Below are 15,593 nucleotides of genomic sequence, written 5' to 3'. Positions count from 1 at the left end.
CAGTTCTGGTCGCCTAACTATAGGAAGGATATCAGTAAGATTGAAAGAGTGCAGAGAAGATTTATTAGGATGTTGCTGGGTCTTAAGGAGTTGAGTTACAGGGAAAGATTAAACAGGTGAAGACTTTATTCCTTGGAACGTAGAAGGATGAGGGGAGATTTGATAGAAGTTTGCAAAATTATGAGGGGTATAGACAGAGTAAATGCGAGTAGGCTCTTTCCACTTAGATTAGGAGAGATAAACACGAGAAGACATGGCTTTAGGGTGAAAGGGGAAAGGTTTAGGGGGAACATCTTCACTCAGAGAGAGTGTGGAGCGAGCTGCCATCTGATGTGGTAAATGCAGGCTCATTCTTAAGTTTTAAGAATAAATTGGATAGATACATGGATGGGAGAGGTCTGGAGGGTTATGGACTGGGTGCAGGTCAATGTGATTAGCGGAATAATATTTCGATGCAGACTAGAAGGGCCGAATGGCCTGTTTTCTGTGCTGTAGCGTTCTATGGTTCTAAGTCCTGAAATGGGACTTAAACCCACAATCTTCTGACTCATGGGTGAGACAGCAACGATCCAGACCTTGACCACCAGGATGAAACCTGAAACTTGGTCCCTTCAAAAAACTGTTGAGGTTGGGGATTAATTGAACGTTTCTCAACTAAGAATGATTGATTTTTGTTAGGCAAGAGAGAACCAAAACGGATAGATCAGCTACAATCTGAATGGTGGAACAGGCTAGAGAGGTTGAATGGCATACCCCGTACAACTCCAGGCTGGTGACTATCTGCTCTTTCTGGTAATCTACTGTTTTGGTCCATTTAGTTCAACATTCTATTGGCTTGGTTGTTTGCTGCTCTGTTCTGGTTGAACATTTTGAATGCCGAGTCCACTAAAATGCCTGGATTCTTTCAACTTCATCCTCAGCTAATTCATACCATTCATGGAGTGTGCTTGTTACCCATTTTTTCCTCGCAGTGTGTAGGATTCGACATTTGTCTGTGTTAAATTGCATCTGCCAATGTTCTGCCCACTTACATATTTTGTCCAGTTCTTTCCGTAATTTCTGAGTAGCCTTCACTGGATCCACTGCCTCTTCTATTTTACTGCAGTCCTGAACGTGTTGTTTTAGGTTCATGACTCCCCAAGTCACTGACCTAAATCAGAAACAGTCGTGGTCCCAATACTGAGGCACCTAAATTTGCCCACAGGCCTCTCTCTGACATTGCACATGGTGCATAGCAACACATTTAATCACCCTGAAGCCCAAAGAGTACAAGATTAGTCGCGATCTTGCTATTTGATCATTTGTTCCAAGTTGCATCAGAAATTTGACAATATGAAACCAAAACCTTTTTAATTTCAATTTAAATCAAAACTAAATTGGCATATAGTTATTTTACTCATTTTGAACATAAGAAAGTGGAAGAACCTCCTGGTCTGTGCTTTGACAGCCATGTTCATGGGTCTTTCCATTTGAGACAGAATTCTCAAGGTGCCAGTGGCCAGCTAAATGCCCTGAGCTCCCACATGCCACCTTGCCCACTTCCATTAGTCAATGCAGAGAATTTCTCAGCCATGGCACTTATGCCAACTTTGAAATATCCTTATATATGTAAGAACAAATTTATGGAGTCTTTATGACAATTTCCACCAGCGTTTCAAATGTTATTTTAAATTGTCCTCTGTGCCTCTTATCTATACACATATAATTAGTGGGCCTATCTTATTTCTCTCAAGTTGCAAGTACAGCATACTACCTCCCTGCATTCACACTGCATTGAACTCCAGGCTCATCCCACCATATCCTACTGTCATTCATTTTGTCTAGGACCTCAAAACTGTTGAACTCCTTTCCCACCTGAAAACAACAAAAACTTGCCGTTATGTAGCACGTTTAACACAGCAAAACATTCCAAGATGTTTCACAGAGGCGTTATCAGCCAGTAATTGATACCAAGTCACAAAAAGATACTAGGATAGGTGACCAAAAGCTCGGTCAGAGAGGTAGATTTTAATGAGTGTCTTAAGGAAGAAAGGGAAATAAAGAGGTGGAGAGGTTTAGGGAGGGAATTCCAGAGCTTAGGGTCCAGGCAGCTGAAGGCATGGACACCAATGGTGGCGTGATGGAAGCTGGCAATACACAGAGGCCAGAATTGGAGGAGTGCAAAGGTCAAGGAGGTTATAGGGCTGGGGAAGCTAACAGAAATGGAGATGGAGAGGGGTGATGCCATAAAGAGAGGTTTGAACAGAAGGATGTGAATTCTCAGTCATTTTTTTTTTGCTAAATATTTTAAAATGTTTCCAGATCCAAACTGGATATCACCTCATTACTATTCCTGATTAATGTGCTTTCTTTTCAAATCAATTCAGTCTTGGTGGCAGCCTGCCCTATGGGCCTTAGCTCATCTCAATTAAATACAAACCCTGGAGATTAAGACTGAATACATTGTGATTTAGCTCACTTACCTGAACTGGAAAGAGCAAAGCCAACGTATTTATCCTAATCTCATTACAGGGTCTGTTGTTCTGTGCAATATTCTTCTGTGATATTTCAGTTGACAGCCTCAATGTACTGTGAGAGAAAAGAAACAAAAGATCTCTTTAAAAAAAAAATCATATTGAACCTTTTTCCCCCAACTTGCAGCCTTGTACTCCGATCCCAAGGCACTGGTGCATTCTTACTTACCAATCAAATATGGAGGTGAAACTTTACTAATTTCGTAAAGAGTTAACTTGAGTGATAATAAGAACATAAAGGAGGAGTAGACCACTCAGCCCCTCAAGCCTGCTCTGCCATTCAATATGATCCTGACTGATCTTCTACCTCAACTCCACCTTCCTGCCCACTCCCCATATCCTTTGATTCCCTGAGAGATCAAAAATCTATCGACCTTACTCTTGAATATATTCAATGATAGAAACCCACAATCCTCTAATTAGACAATTCCAAAGATTCACAATCCTTCAAGAGAAGGAATTTCTCTTTATCTCAGTGCTAAATGATTGACCCCTCATCCTGAGCCTTTGCCCCAGTGTTCTGGATTCCTCAGCCAGAGGGAACAATTTCTCATTGTCTACTCTCTCAAACCCCTTCATTATTTTGTATGAGATTTCAATGAGATCGCTTCCGATTCTTCTAAACTCCAGAGAACGTAGGCCTAATTTACTCCGCCTCTCATCCATCATAGGACAACCTTCTCATTCCAGGAACCAATCTAGTGAACCTACACAGGGGTGTAAACTAATGAACAATCTAATCCAGTCAGATTTCCAATAGATAAGATAGGTTAAAGTTAACCCCCAATAACTCAGGATGCTAGAATAGGGATTGGATCTAATGTGGTACTGAGGTCAATGGGGCAGGACTGATGGATGAGTTTGCCTTTTGTCATTCTTTTTTTTGGGGGTATGGATGTCACTGGCTGGGCCAGAATTTCTGTCCATCCTTAATTGTCCTTGAGGTGTTGTTAAGCTGCCTTCTTGTTGAACCGCTGCAGTTCATATGGTGTAGGAAGGGAGTTCCAGTGTTTTGATCCAGCAACAGTAAACGAATAGTGATCTAGTTCCAAGTGAGGATGGTATGTGGCTTGGAGGGGAACTTGCAGGTGATGTTCCTTGCATCTGCTGCCCTGTGTTGAGTTAGCTGGAGTCATTTAGGGCAGTATTTACATAGAACCTACAGCACAGAAACAGAATTACATAGACCCTACAGCACCAAAAGTGGCTTATGTTGACATTTATGCTGCACTTGAACCTTCTCCCTCCCCTTCTTCACAAAGCCCTATTAGCATATCCTTCAATTCTTTTTTTCACCATTTACATATTGTTAGGCGCAATGTATAATTTAATAAGAAAGGTAAAATGGCATGAGGGAGACAACACACCATGCAGGACTCATGATGGCAGTTACAGAAATGCCCGCTGATCTCACCAACTGTGGGATCTCCTATGACAGCGACAATCCTTACACTTTGCCAATCTCCCCTGTGCTGTCTCTTGCCCATTGGTACCATGGTGTGGTCTGCACTCCTTCAAGGTGCCATCATTCCCAGAAGTCTCCAGTGCCAAGTACCAGTTTGAGATTGGCACATACGCTGATGATTCCTGTACCTCCTACCTTTTCCAGATGGCCACCCATGTACGATCCTGGAGTTCTAACTGCCTATGGCGTGGCCGGATCCTGGAACGTACCGTGTGGGAAACTCTCCCCGGCTCCCTGATGCTCCTCACTGACTCTATTGTCTCTCAAGCTCGGAAATCCTGAGCTCGAACTGGAACAGTTGGAGACACTCCCTGCATACACAGCCCCCGAGACACATGAAACATCCTTAATTCCTGCACATTGTAGGAACATAGCAGGTCTCAGCTGCCCGTCCCTGATATGAAAATCGCTATTCCCTCATTTAAAGTCTAGTCAGTACCTCGTTTAAAATACTGGCCGTGATTTTCCAGGCCCCACCCATGGAGGGACCTGTCAGGAATGGGCAGAAAATGTAGAGGGGTAGCCAAACGTCCACTGAGTTTGGGTGGGAATTTCCGGTCTCGCCCATCCCACAGGCTAATTTTAATTAATACCACTAGACCTCCGCCCTCCTGTTATGGTGTATCCTGTTCCCTCTGTTGGACCACTCCTTTTTTTAAAATAAAATATCAGAACAGCACCTCATTCCTCACATTAATATTCTGTAGAAGCAGTACTCCAAACAACTGGACTTCATGACTTAGCAAAGGCCTTCTTGTTTATACTAGTAAACATTCTGAAGACCTGAGTTAGTCCCTGTTGGGAGTAATTATTAATTCTAACTAGCCACCTAATTAACTAACTGAACAACTGCAATTGGCAGGCAGCTTGCTTACTACTGACCAAAACTATAAAAGGGACCACAAGTTAAGGTTAAAGTTAAGTTAAATGCAAAATACAAAACGTAGCTTAACTTTAGAAAGAGATCAACCCTCAAAATGCCCTCACACCAAATTCCAAGAGTTTATTACTCTTTAAAAAAAATACTCCAGGGGATTAGGCTCCACATTGTCCATATTTCTTTAAAGATGTTCCCTTGTGCACACAACACGTTATTCTTTTCTTTGTAAAAAATATACTTAATTCATAAAATATCTGGAAGAACATTACAAAACATCTCTAAATGGCCATCACAAAAAGTGCAATCAGATTCAACTTTTACACATGGGATCACGAGGTGCATCAATACAATCAATGAATATAACAGTCATTTCAATATGGTCAATATGGTCATTACAGACAGTCAGACGGTGCAGAGGAATTGGAGTTATCGACATACATCACGGCCAGGATTTCCCAGTTGGCGAGCGGGGGGGGGAGGCCTGCTCGCCAACGCGTAAAATGATGCGGGATGATGTCGGGTGGAACTCCCAACGTCACCCTGCCTCATTTCAATTTTCAGGAAGGCGGGGGCTCAGCCGCATCAGCTGTGCACTCGCCAACCTGTCAATGACCGATTGAGGCCATTGACAAAGTACTTAACGTAATTAATTGACCTGCCCGTCCAACATTAAGGTTAGCGGGCAGGCCAGGAGCCCTGGCGGGCATTAGAAAAAGCATCAAACCTCATCCACGGGCCGGATGAGGTTTCATGTGGGTTTTTAAAAATTTAATAAAATTGTCAATGAAAGAGATGGACAGTGTCACTTGAGGGGACATGTCAGGGAAATTTATTTCTTCTGTTCTTAAAATTTTTTCAGACAGGAGCCGATCTCCCTGAGGCAGCACTTGGCCTCAGGGAGATGAGTGTGCTCCGTCATGTGCATGCGCGAAACAACACACTCTCGGCTCAGGGAATCCCCCCCGCCCACACAGGGAGTGCACAGCACTCCTAACGGGGAGAGTTTTTGCCCCACGTTGCACTCGGAGGTGCTTCAATACAATTATGATTCGTTTAGTATTCACTGCATACAATCTTTGTGAGTCGCACAGCCCAAGGGGTCCACACAATTCCCAGCCCCTCGGTGCACTGTGGCAGAAAGGTCTTAGACAGCGACCCTTCCCCATTGCGCCTTTGCAGCAGCTGCCCCAAGCTTTAGTACGTCCCTCAGCACGTAGTCCTGGACTTTGGAACGTGCCAGTCTGCAACACTCGGTCGGGGACAACTCTTTGCGCTGGAAGACCAACAAGTTTCGGGCAGACCAAAGAGCGTCTTTCACCGAGTTGATGATCCTCCAGCTGCCTTTGATGTTTGTCTCGGTGTGTGTCCCCGGGAACAGCCCGCACAGCACAGAGTCCTGTGTCACAGAACTGCTCGGGATGAACCTCGACAGAAACCACTGCATCTCTCTCCAGACCTTCTTTGCAAAGGCACATTCCACAAGGAAGTGAACAACGGTCTCTTCCCCACCACAGCCACCTCGAGGGCAACGTGCAGAGGGGGTGAGACTCCTGGCGTGTAGGAAGGATCAGCTGGAGAGGCTGTCATTCTACTCCGGTTTCCCGTTTATCATACTGTTCAAACATATTGCATGTTGACATGAAGTGCTGACTATTGAGTCTCCACTGCCATAACAGTGTGCCTGCTGTTTAATTATAACAAAATCAAAATTACCGACATCGTTACCCTCTCACCAGCCCATCCATTTTCACCTCAAAACTATAAACAGGTCAGATAAAGAACTTACAGCGATAGATTCAAGGAAGTTAGAGATCAGCAAACTGATAGCGAATGGCCTTGCATTCCAGTCGCACCCCTGCACTGCTCTCGGCTAATGGCATGGCCAATGTTTTTGCGGCAGACACTATAGAAAATGGGGAGGATGCAACTGGAAGCTATTATTATTTTAATACTGACATCCAGCTACACATATTGCAACATTAACATACAGTTGCCAGAAATCTCTCCAGGGACGTGCACACTTATGTTGTGATAGGAATTTTGTCAAAACAATAGTTAGATTATGTGAAGTCGGGCTGGTTCCCACACAAACATTTGACAGCAAAAGGCTCCGACCCCTGTTGCCTTGGCAAATAAAAAGGTCTCTTTCTCTGGCTGAGTAAAAAGGTACCTCATGGGATTCATTGCATGTTGCTTCCTCATCCTTTAACCTGTTCCCGGTCAAGTGAACAGTAGCACAGTGAGTGACCATTACCCTGTTGAACGAACAACCCTGTACCGTTACAGTGAGTGACTCTTACCCTGCTGAATGTTGTGAACAACCCTGTACAGTTACAGCTAGAGGGAAAGATTTTGTATTTATACAGCATTTTTGATGACCTCAGAATGCCCCAAATTTCATTACAGCCAATGAAGTACTTTTGAAGTTTAGTCACTTTTGGAATGAAGTGTGGCAGCTTTTGAACGAGATGTTAAACCAAGGACCTGTCTGTCCTTTCAGATAGACGTGAAAGATCCCTTGTTACTATTTCTGAACGCATAATATTTAGCCCTCAGGCAATATGGATGATCCCGTCATGTTAATGAACAAATGAACATTCAAAATTGACAGGCATGAAAATAACAACCGACCCAGGCAAGCCTGCCCACCATACCGTGGTGGTTCGACAACCACAGCTAAACCCTTCCTTCCACTGAGCACCCCACCCCCTCCCTCATCCCACTCATTCCCACCCCCGGCAGTCATGTAATCTCTTTGCTTTAGGGCGCCTGGCTGTGCACAATTTATCTGCTGCCTTTCTTGCGTAACAACATTATACAACATACTCACTTGGCAGCAAATCACTTTGGATAGTCCTGAGGTCGGGGAAGGTGCTATACAAATGCAGTTCTTTCCTTCTTTCCTTTCAAGAGGAACTTAAAAGCTTTGGAACTGTAGGGGAATGACAGGCAGGTACAAATTTCGAATTAAGATTTCCAATTTAATCGTAATTTTCCACCTTAGCTATTTAATTTCTATCCTGGTGTTGCCAGTATTACGTGTGTTTGTTGCTTTTGGATTCTTCCAGGAATTGAAGGTTAATCTCCTTGATGTTATTTTTCAGCAAAATCCAGGAAGAAAACTCATCGTCAGGACTTTCAACCTAAAAATTGTGCCCCCGTTTGCTTTCCAATTGGCCGCAGGAACCTGGCAGGGGGCCAATGGCGAGGTGCTGGTGGGAGAAGGAAGGTCATGTGATGGGCCCTCCAGGAAGAGATTCAGCCAGAGTTGGCAACCCAAGGGTACCCTGGCCTGCCCTGCCTTGCTTCCTGTCTGGCATGTGACATGGACACGGCATCAACGTTGCCATGCCGACAGGGGACGCCCACAAGGTGTCTTTGAATGGGATTTAAATGGCGTGACAGCGGTGCCATCTGACATTCCGATGACCGCTTCATCTGACAATGGTGCTTTGTTTGGTGTCAGAACCAGAACAACATGTTACTACTGTGTTGATGTTCAACGTCGTAACAGCGGCCCTGTCTTTGGAATATATTTTTCTAAAGATGCGGAGAGAGAGAGAGAGAGAGAGAGAGAGAGAAAAAAAATACTGCTTTCATTTTAGTTGAATAGAAAACCAGTTTTTTTGTTTGGCTACTTTGGTCGTTCCCTTTCCTTTTTCAATTCTCCGGGTCCTTCCATAAAATATATAGAGCTCAGAAAGAGGCCCTTTAGCCCAACCAGGCTATGCCCATAAAACTGTGCAAGTCTTGCACAGGCTTCAACATTAATGTTGATGCCCAAAATGTTGAGGGGCATTTTATACCTTAAATGTGGAGAAGCTGGTTTCCACGAGCAGGATGTAGGTAACTAGAGGACACAGATTTAAAGATAATTGGCAAAACCGCTAGAGAGGGGGGGTGGGGGGAGGAGAATTTTCTTTTATGCAATGATTTGTTATGTTTTAGAATTCCAGGAAGGGGCAGTGGGAGCAAATTCAAAAAGGAAATTGGATATATATTCAAAAGCGAGAAATTTGCAAGGTCATTGGGGAAAGAGCAGGGGGAGTGGGACTAATTGGAGTGTTGGGCGTTGTGAACTCTGGAGGAGAAATAATAATCTGATGTGGGAGAGGAAACCTTCAGGCTTAAAATAATTAATAGATTTTCTCTACAAGCACCAATTAGGAGAGCAATATTTTCATACTGGCTTGAATATTCTGAGAACTCATTGGACACAGGAAATCTAAATCACTGATGTGTGCTGTGAGAAATGGTGGGTTCTATCATTCCTTTGATAATTGATGGAAACATTTCAATCTGACGATTCTGCCACCAGAAACCTCTCCTTATTCTTGGTCTAGGATATAGTAACACAAAGAACTGATGGCCTTCAGTGCTAAATTATTGCAAGTTCAAAGCCGTTCAAGGCAGCAGCTCACGATGACCTTCTCAAGGGCAATTAGCGATGGGCTAATTGTGAATGAATGAATAAATAAATAAATAAAAGACCATGTGTGGGGGTTTTAGAAATGCATGTGCTCTTTATCATGTGGTGTGAGAGTTTTGTGCTTTTTCCAGTTACTGGGATGCCAGCACCAGTCACATCTGATGGCACTGCCATATCTGTGTTAAGTACTTCTGTTGTGCATTTTATATATTTGATTTACCTCTGGGCAATGCAGAGATGACAATAGTTTCTTAGTGTGCAACAGGTTAATTTACAAGAGTGTTAAGATATCCCTGCAGTCACAAAATGCCTGCATTCATGCTTACAGCTCAGCTTATAGTAGCATCTGTCAAGTCTGTTCACTGACCTCTGCGTCAACACCCAGGCTTAACCAATCGAGCACAGTGAACAAAGATCAGTTACCAGGCTCACATAATCAAACATACGACAATTGAACCATTCACTACAACTCCCATGCCAAGTATTGCAAGACTAATTACAATGCAAAGTACCCCCTGTTCTGCTTTCATCATCACGGATTTCTTACCTCTCTGATTTTTATGGTTCTCTCAGTGATAATTTACTGTTAATCATTGACAATTTTATATTGTGGAACTGAGTTGATATTATACTTGACTTTGGACTCCAGTAGCCACTAGTGTGTGGAAATGTTCATCACATCAGTCTTAATTAGGTGAACAAAGGAGTGTAGTATGAGCATACGAAGTGGTCACATCATATTAAACAATTGGCCATAACTTCCATGAAGTGACAATCACAGTCAAGTTGCCGCTCTGCTCCTAATTACCTATACAGAAATGCAGCTATACCTTTCTCTTCTGACCTTCCATCGCAGGCCAGGTGAGAATAGTGCTGTGCAGGGAATTTCTGAGGCCTTCAGTCGAGTGCAGGAGGGTCAAGGATATGAAAGACCTGCCCCTTTTTAATGGCACTAGCTGTCAAGGAGCCCGGGAGAAGGGAGTGTGTAAGGAGTGAGTAGGATTGCAAGGGGGAGGGGTTGTGGTGGTCAGTGGTGGTGGGGGGAGCTGGTGGAGAGTAGTTGAGGGGTTCAGGAAAGTAGTCAGGATGGTTGAGGGGGGCGGGGGGGGTCAGGAGTGTAGTCAGGAGGAGGGGGTGTAGGGGTTTCTTGGTGTGTAGTGTAGTCGAGGTGCGGGGAGGGGGGGGAGGAGTAGATGGTTAGTATGGGCGTTAGTTGGGATATGCAGTCAAAAGGGTAGTTGTGGGGGGGGGGCTAGTCAGGGGTTGGGAGGGTAATTAGGGCAGGTGGGGCTGTATTTGGGGTGTCAGGAGGGTCGTCGGTGGGGTGGGAGATGGAGGGATGGTAGGTAGTAAGGGGTTGGAGAAGCTAGTTCGGGAAGGGGGGGTGATGAGTAGTCGGGGGGTGTTCTATACTGCAGGAGCCTGCCTAATCAATCACTAATTGTCTCTATTCCAAGTACCAGGTACCTCCTCTTCCACAGGAAGAGTTCCAGCTAGCACCTCTACCCTAACCCCGAGGTAGGGAGAGTTACCGGGGGTGGGGTGGGGGTGCAGGTGGTAGGCGTGGGATGGGGGAAGATGTGAGGAGTGGGTTGCCCCATGGAGTAGTCAATGCTATAGTTACCCAGGAGTTAGAAGTGGTTTTAATTGTTTTTCTGGGTAATTATTGCCGTAAGACAGTTGAAACCATCTGAAGACTGACTTAAATTGCAGTAAAATCTGATGGTTCGCACTGCAGGCCAATTACCCAATGGAAGTTTGAACTTCCTGCGCAATTGCCATGCAATCCTTATGTGAGGACTTCCAGGGTGGTGCTGGGGGTGGTGTGTGATCTGCAAGCCCATCTTTGGGGTACCCCAGGTACGACACCCCAAAGATCGGAAGTTTATTGACCAATATATATAGCACTGATACAGTGCTCACAGATCCATGCCTGTGTTTATCCCCCACCACACATCTGCCTCAAACAAGCATCGCCAATCGAACGTTCTACCCTAATATCTTACCCATTGAGCCTTCTTGGATAATCTAAGTCCAGATGTCCACTGCTGCGGCTTTGCATCCATCCTCCTGTATGTATTTGTACCTATTGTCACTTTAGGGATCCATGCAAACAAACAATTTTCTGTACTCCTTGCTCAGTTGCGTAACTCTAAGTTAAATATAAGCATTGGCTATCAAACCACAGCTGGGATAAAGGAACCTCTGGAAAATTCTGATGTTGAAATAATGATCAGCATTCCAAGTTCTGAATTCATAGCATCTGGGAAACAGCAATTGATAGATTTGGAGCCAGAATTTCATTTCCTTTACCCTCCCCAAAGAGAGATATGATATACATATTACTGATGTTACAAAATATCTGAATAGTTTGTTCCACTGTCATGAAGCTATCAATGTATATATTATTGGAAATATTTTTCTTTTAAAATAGAGGTTTAGACTGTGGGTGTGTCTTAATTGGATTAAAGCCAGCTAGTTTGGGTGTTTTGATGTGTACTAGTTTTGATATGTAAGAGAGAAAGTGTGTATTTGCATTTTTTGAATAAGACATTCAAGAAGTGGGGTGAAAAATGACACCTATGTAGCAGCTACCAAGCAATATATTTATATTACTAATAAAATTATGAACCCATATGAAAGGGGTTTCATTGTTAGAGAGGTTTAGTTCAGAGGCTGTTGATACAATGAGAATTAACATTCAACGGGGGTGGTAGGTATAACTTCAGCAGATTTTGGGTATGCAGAGCAGAGGCAGAGGCAATGTGAGATCACAAGGCAGCTGTAAGCCTCGAACTGGCTCCACAGGAACAAAAGTGAAGAGAACCTCACTTTGAATTTGTAAGGTGAAAGTGCTTTGCCTGGTGTCTGGTCAAGTCTTTGGGTTGCTGTTGCCTTAATGGAGATTGGTTTGGAAATTTGTTAAAAGTTATGATAGTAGTAATTTTTAGCCATGTATATATATATTTTGACCTGTGTAAATTAATGAAATGTGTCATTTAGTTTAATGTAAAACCTCAAACTGGTGGTCTGATTCCTGAATAGGAGTCGCATCTCAAACAGAGCACTTAAAATTATAGGTTATGACAGTTGTTTAAAGTTTCCCTCTGGGATTTTTAAATAACTCCACTTTACCAGCTGCATCTATCATAACACCACCCACACATCGTACTATGCTAAAGGCACTGTATAAATACAAGTTGTTGTTATACAATGTTCAACAGGAGCATTAGCAAAATAAATCTGACACCAAGCCATGTAAGGAGGTATTTGGACAGTTGATCAGAATGTAGATCAAGGGAGTCAGTTTTAAAAGGAGCAGCTTAAAAGGAAGAGAGAGATTTAGGGAGGGAATTCCGGAGCTTAAGGCCCAGGCAACCGAAGGGATGGCCAACGATGGTGCAACTAAACAGGAGATGGGCAAGCAGCCAGAACTGTGGAGTGCTGGGAACTCGGAGGATTATAGAGCTCTGGAGGAAGTTAGAGTTGGGAAGCGCAAGGACACGAAGGATCTGAAAACAAGATAAGAATTTTAAATTGAGGCATTGTCGGACTGGAAGCCAATGTAGGTCAATTTAAAAGCATATTAGAAGCTATCCTCGTGGTCAGGGTCCATGTCCTACATGGCTCAGGAACAGACTTTGGCTCGTTTCACATAGCGTAAAAAGAAAATCTCTGTTGTCTGGTTTACGCAGCCTTCCTGACCAAGATCTAGGCTTCCAGGTGGAAACTGAGGGGCAACCTCAGAAAAACAGATTCAACAGAATGGAAACCTCTTTGCATCTATAAAATCTGGGGCGGAATTTTCCAATTTGGGGGCTAAGTGCGCTGGGAGAGCAGGATGGACTGGCATGATTCCTGCTGGACGATGGGTGGGGTTTTCACGCCCAATCTTCTGCTTTTCAATTCATTAATTATGCATCAGTGAGGAGCTTGTCAAATCTGGTGGCAGGGTGGGCAGTAATTCGCCTGCCCTGCCATTACTTCACAGGGTCAAAGGTCCTGTAAATGGCACCCGCGCACACATTCACTCGCTGCAGCCCAGGTGTGTTGTGAACTACTTCTCAAATGGAGCCCAATAGAACCAAACCCTCCACACCAAGGTTCAGTGAGCCTCCATGAGGATTCTCATCCAGGTCATCCAGAAAAGGCAGGAGGTCTTCTTTCCGAGGGATGGGAACAGGAAGCCCTCCCACTTGACCACGTCGGCCTGGGAGGAGGTCGCAAAAAAGGAACGCCGTGCAGCGCAGGAACAGAATGAACGATTGGATCTGCTCCACCAGGGTAACTGAACCTCCTACTCACTCCAAACTCTCATAGGGCATCAGATAGTCTAAGGGTTTAGAGTCCACAGGAAAGTCGCACACTACCAGCAGATAGGACACGAGCGCTGATTGTCCACCAGCCACTTTAACATCATCATCATCTCATGTAAGACCCTGCACAGACTCATCCCTCACTAGGGAGGGCTCAGCACCCACAGCAGGCACTGAATTCCTCTTTCATTCGTAGCGCTCACAGTCAATCCATCTGTCTTTATTCCGGTACAAGCTCGCCCAAAACAAAATGGAGAGATCCAAGACCGGAGGGGACAGCAGGGGTGCAGGGCCTTTCCACCTTCGAAGAGGGGGCCATTGAGTTGGCTGGTGAGGACAGAGATCGTTCCTGTGTGGAAAAGGTGAGATCACCCTCCCCCCAACAAGCTAGTAATGATGCATCCAGTGTACATCGGCCACACGTGGATACTGACTGAGTTTTCTATAGTGTAGAAACCTGCCTAGTCAGTCAATCACTAATTCTCTCATCTCTCTATTCCAGCAAGAAGAGGTGGAGGAAGAGTTCCAGCCGATGCCTCAGCTCCAAACCACCTCAGATGAGGAGGCTAAGGATCCATTTGAAGACCCATCATTGCGTTCAGCACAGATACACGCACCTCAGCGGGTCCTAATTCTACAGTAGTTCATAGGTGATCACCAGATAGTGACCCTTAACAGACACGTATCCACAGCAGGCAGAGGCAGTGACAGCTGAGGGTCTCTGATACCCAGAGGGCTGCTGGAGACCAGACACCTACAGAGTCCGAGTCCAATAATGAGCCTCTGCAAAATCGGCCCTAAGACAAATGTTATAGATGCAAAGACAGGCAGGGGAATATCAGGCAGAGGCCGTCACCAGACTGGAACGAAGGAAGGATGGAGGAGTCCGTCAACATTCTGAGTGATGTCATGACTCTGAGGGCATCAAATTCTCCACAGGAAGTGTGGTGGCAGCCTTGGAGACCCAGGTCCACAGAATGCACAGTTTCAGCTGGATTTGTGCTCAGACCTGCACTCGATCATTCTAGCAATGAATGCATTCCAGCAGTGGCTGAGCTAGAGGGGAACAGGAACCTCGGCCTCCCTCCAGGTGTCTCCACTCCTCAAGGAGTCATTGGGCACCTGAAGGGAGGAGGAGCATCAGCTGGACACGCCGGGGCCATCCACCCAGGAGTCTCCAAGGTTGTCCAACCTCTCCAAATCCCCTCTGCCTGTGACCCCCCACGTACTCCAGCAGGTCGGGCCAAGGAGGGTGCACCTGCCCCGGAGCAGGAGACCCTTTGCACGCTGGGAACCCCCAGTCTCGAGCCTGCCAAAACCACCTCAGACAAGAGGGTATAGCAGTCAGCCTCCACTTCTGCTGTGGATGTCGGGGCTGCATCAAGACGTAATGGTAGAAGAGGAAAAGTTAAGTTGTGAGTGCACAATGATGGCATGGCTGATCCATCACTGTACATACTTTTCAATTTTGTACATGTATTTCACTTTTCCCTCTCAAAGTCTCAGGTACTGAGTGGCTCATCAACCTGATGAAATGTCCTGCGTTCATTCAAGGATACCAGGTGCCCCCCCTAGCCCCCGGCCAGCCTTCCTAATGATCTCTCGTCTTGTCTCTCAGTTCCACGTCGTCTCACTCAAATCTCATCTCAGTCAGCCGCCTTTAGTTTCACATCAACGGCAAGAACAAAGGCACTTACCCAACATGAGAACGATGGTCAGACGATGCACGTTTAAGGATTGCACCCGAGAATCACGTTAATGTAACCCCATGAGAGTTGTTCTTGCTAGGTTAGTGATCATCCTGATGCTGTAACACTGAAGTCTGTAGTTTGTGCATGTTGCAAGTATTTATCACGAGCCATGTTGTAGTCTTTTCACCCAGGCACACTTTGCAATGGCCATCATTTTATGATGGTGAGGTTTTGGGTAAAGTATTAATTGTTGTTGAGCATAATAACCTTTCACGGCTCCCTGCAGCATCATTTTGTTA

General features: G+C 44.9%; 1 protein-coding gene across 11 annotated transcripts in view; it reads right to left on the bottom strand.

The window, feature by feature from the left end:
- nfasca (neurofascin homolog (chicken) a) overlaps nt 1-11,410 on the bottom strand; it is a 179,492-nt gene extending 168,082 nt beyond the window's left edge. For 10 of the 11 annotated variants that reach the window (XM_041195120.1, XM_041195128.1, XM_041195129.1 and 7 more), the window contains exons 1-2: nt 6,645-6,748; nt 2,463-2,568 (exon numbers count right to left, since the gene is read on the bottom strand). The gene's annotated coding sequence lies outside the window, so the exon portion shown is untranslated. Of the gene's footprint in view, nt 1-2,462; nt 2,569-6,644; nt 6,749-11,293 lie in introns of those variants that run through there. The other variant, XM_041195122.1, reaches the window with a different exon arrangement.
- Between the last annotated feature and the right edge of the window lie 4,183 nt (nt 11,411-15,593).

This window comes from Carcharodon carcharias, chromosome 9 (assembly GCF_017639515.1).
Source record: "Carcharodon carcharias isolate sCarCar2 chromosome 9, sCarCar2.pri, whole genome shotgun sequence".
Classification (NCBI taxonomy): domain Eukaryota; kingdom Metazoa; phylum Chordata; class Chondrichthyes; order Lamniformes; family Lamnidae; genus Carcharodon; species Carcharodon carcharias.
This window is presented reverse-complemented; position numbering and strand designations above follow the sequence as displayed.